At 38.6% G+C, this 4,115-nt stretch overlaps 1 protein-coding gene and 1 non-coding gene across 3 annotated transcripts in view; one reads left to right on the top strand and one right to left on the bottom strand.

Annotated features, from left to right (window-relative positions):
* Positions 1–4,115, bottom strand: part of RCAN3 (RCAN family member 3) — a 35,332-nt gene that overhangs the window by 28,720 nt on the left and 2,497 nt on the right. The gene's annotated exons all lie outside the window — the stretch shown is intronic.
* LOC111738281 lies at positions 2,321–2,439 on the top strand. The gene has a single exon (XR_002779792.1). It is a non-coding gene; the product is annotated as a 5S ribosomal RNA (ribosomal RNA).

Below are 4,115 nucleotides of genomic sequence, written 5' to 3'. Positions count from 1 at the left end.
AAAATCTTTCTTTCAGATTCTACCTGCCTGTCAGTCTACCTGTCTCTTCTTCCCCTTTTCCTACCAACTTCCTGGAAAGAGCAACCTGTATTTGCTGAGTTCACTTCCTCAACTCCAGCCGCTCCTGAATTCAGTGCAGCTGGACTGCACTGCCACTTCCTTTTGGCTGAAGCTGTCCACCCTATGGACACCAATGGTTTCTTCATAGTTAGAACCTAATTTCAGGCCTCGGCTTATCTCTGCAGCAATGGATCCTGCCACCCACCCAGTCACTCTGGGGTGTCCCTGTGCCCCTGCCTTCAGGGGCCCAGTCTTTCCTCGCCAACTGTCTTTGTCACTGGCTCCTCTTTCTCCACTTGCCCTGTGCCCTTTACGACTTCATCTCTTTGAGGTTTCCTCCCCATCTTCTTCTTCTTTCTGGGTGGTTTTATCCACACCCGAGCATTTAACTACTTCACCACCAGTGCTTCTCAATTGTTTCCTGCCTCCCTGTGGTGCGCATACATAACATGTGTGTATCAGTACTATCTCTCGTTTCATATGATGATTCTTAAGCCAAGAAGGATGTCACCAAAGTTGAGAGGGAAGCCAGGGCAGAATCTTGGGCAATGAAGGGATGGGTAGTTTGGAAAAAGTACATGACCCCAGGAGATTGTTATCTACCCCTAGGTCTTTCCTGCCTATTCACACTGAAAATCTCTACTCTCTAGGATAAGTCAGACTCAACCTCTCTCTCCTGAGTTCTAGGCTTCTATTTTTAGCTTTCTATTGAATATATCTACTCGGTAGCCCACAGGTACAATTGTTTTAAATTTATTCATTTAATTAGGTTATTGTGCTAGAAATCTTCAATCTGGAAAGTGGCCTGGTGATGGGAGAAATGGTACCTCATTATGGCTTTCACTGGAAGCTTTTCTTCAAGACTAAGTTGCCAGGTAGAGCTCATAGCTCTCATAGCACTTTGTTCATTTCTCTGTCGTATACTTATCTTATGACTATTTGTTTATGAATCACTCCTCACTACCAGTGAGTGCTTTCGAATCCCCAGTCCCTGGCAGTTTCTAGCTCACAATATATGCTTAATAAGGTCTGCTGAATGAAAGCAGATAACGATGTGTTTACACCACTGATACGTCAGCACAGACAGAGGAACATTTAATTCTGCATGAGATTAGAGATAGCTTCCCAAAGGAGGTTATGGTGAGACTTAACGGATGAAAAGAATTTCAGCAGGAAAAGAAGGAGGGTGCATTCCAAGCAAAGCCACCAGTTCATGGACAAAGGCAGGAAGACAAGAAGATCAGCATGCACAAAGATCTTGGGGTCTGGTATAGCCCAAGTGTATAGTGTTTGGTGGGGGTGGCATGAGACGAAGTTAGAAAGGTACAGGTATGGGCCAGGTTGCCTTGAAGACAAGGTTTGAGTTCTGACATAAAAACCAGTCAACCTCAGCATGCCATTGCAGGTTGTTTAGGCAAGGTAATAATATAACCAACCCAATTTAACTTTCAGTCTCACTAGAAGTGGATCATCTTTGTATCTTTTAGAGGCACTAATGTTTTTAATCTCCCCATCTACTGACCCATTAAAAAGAGGTGAGGAAAATACTGTGCCCTATTTTTTGGAGGCTGGAGAGTTGAGGACTTCTGAATGGCTAGATTTTGAAATCTGAGAAAGTCAAGCTATTTTAGATAAGACTTTTTGTTTGTTTCAAGTTCCTTCCCCAAACCCCTAAAAGGAAAAAAAAAAAAAAAATCAGAGCACAGGAAACAATCCTTCACCTGGGTTTAAAAAAAAAATTCTTAGACTGTTACACCTCCATTTCCTGTTTTCTACCTTCATTTGGGGAGGGATATAATTTCAAACAGAAAATTGTAAGAATAGCACAAGGAATTCCTAGATATTCTTTACCCAGACTTACCAATTACTTACATTTTTGCCCATTTTAAAAATCATTCTATTTTTTATTCATATACTTTTTCCCCTGAACCGTGGTCAGATGAGTGTACCTGCCTCCTTTACACCTAAATACTTCAGTGTGTAAAAATAAAATTGTTTTCTAATATAACCCACAGTACAATTATCAAAACTAGGAAATTTAACATTGATATACTACTACTATCTAAATCAGGTCTATATTCAAATTTTGTCAGTTATTCCAAAAATGTCCTTTATAGCTACTTTCTCTTCAATTTTTTTAGATTATTGTTAAATTATTTGCCTTTTGTCCCAAGATAGTTCAATAATCTTTACAGTGTTGCTACATTTTCTTCATGTATACATCACTGTATATTTGATACACTTTAAAATAACGGATTGAGTCTACGGCCATGCCACCCTGAACACATCCGATCCTGTCTGATCTTGGAAGCTAAGCGGGGTTGGGCCTGGTTAGTACTTGGATGGGAGACCACCTAGGAAGACTGGGTGCTGTAGGCGTAAAAAAAATATATAAAAATGAAAATAAAAGGATAGATTAATGAAATACCAGAGTAATTGCAAACAAGTGTGAACAGTCTTTGAAGTATATCCCATCAGACCTGTATCAAGCTCCATAATCAGACTTTTCTAGATTTACACTCTGGCTTCCCCAGTACTCTATGTTAGGTAAATTACTTTGCCTTCCTTTTGTTTCCTCAACTACAAAATAGGAATAGTAATAATCATCTTTGGATATTAGAAAGATTAAATGAGAGAATATATGCTAAGTGGTTAGAATAATGTTTTGCATATAGTTGATGCTCAATAATTATTTTTACATAGGCACAATCTACGTCAATGCATTGCTGGGTTGAAAAGAATCCCAAAAACATCAGAACCATTGAGTGCAACTGATATTAAAACAATGAGAAAAATACATACCCAAATGATCTAGTTCCAAGCAACAAAATGGCTACAAAAATAAAACTAACACTTCCTATCATTTCAAGAAAACTTCACTCACAGACCTATCAATGAAACCAGCTCCAGGCAACCACTGGCAGAAGTAATATGGCTCCTGTATGACACCATTTAAAGATATAAAAACGGAGAACTAGATGAAAAAGGCCATGGTGCCTATTTTATGGCCCTCACAGAATTTTATGTTGGAATTCAGTGCACACAGTATTGGAGGCATTATCTTTCAGATGATGGTTCTCTTGCTAAAGGCAAGCCATGAGATTTTTTGGATATAGCTTAAGTCAACATTGTCAACCATTTCATCATTATCTGACATTATAAACGCAGTTAGATTTGAATAGAAAGAGAGATAGGATCAAAGTCAGCCAGTGGAAATGACAATCCTAGCACTTGCATAAAGAAATCATAGGGTAGCTCAGCTGGTACTTAAAAAATAGCTTGGTTTTGTTAAGGTGAAGGTAAAAAAACCACAAAAGTATATTGTTTCTATGCTGTTATTACTGGAGTTGTTGCTTCTGCCCCAACTCCTACTATTACAGGGCTAAGCTATCCCTCAGTTTACCAACCAAGGGAAATACTGACTTGCTCAATCACCAGAAAGGGCTGCACCAATATCCTCCAGCTTCTGTAAGCAAAAGCCTGTGCTAATCAGGGTTTAGTATCATCTCCAGTGCAATAGTAGCTGTGGCTGGCTTCTGGCAAATTGTTTCTTCATGGAAACATCAAATGAGTGGAAAACTCCAAGTAGCATGACCATCTGCTGAGCTATAACAAGCCTTGTGACAAAAGGAATCCATCAAGCCAAAACATCAAGCGTGTGGATTTGACTTTGCATTTTCAGTATTTTCAGTTAGGATGAGAAAAAGGTAAATTCCTCCTCCTCTAGGATTTTTTAAAAATAATTTTTCAAAATAGTATGCTTCTCAACTTGGTAAACATTTAAAACACTTCAGCTAGATGCACGCACTGACTAATTTTGGAGGGGTTCAAAGTGCTACTGAATTACATGAAACAAACAAATACTCCATTTCCAGCTCTGCAGTGCCCTGCTGAACAACCTAGGAAAAGTCATCTGGCTTTTTGTTTTCTGTTTGTTCCTTCATATGTAAAATAAGGGAAATATTCACAGATGCTGTTGAACTACTAAATTCCTTTTAAAAACTTCTAAATTTTAAATTGAGACTAAATTTCTTCAAAAATAAAATAAAATAAAA

The sequence above is a fragment of the Pteropus vampyrus genome, unplaced genomic scaffold (assembly GCF_000151845.1).
Source record: "Pteropus vampyrus isolate Shadow unplaced genomic scaffold, Pvam_2.0 Scaffold36, whole genome shotgun sequence".
In the NCBI taxonomy this organism is placed as follows: domain Eukaryota; kingdom Metazoa; phylum Chordata; class Mammalia; order Chiroptera; family Pteropodidae; genus Pteropus; species Pteropus vampyrus.
Note: the sequence above shows the minus strand (reverse complement) of the source record. Positions and strands in the feature narration are given on the sequence as shown.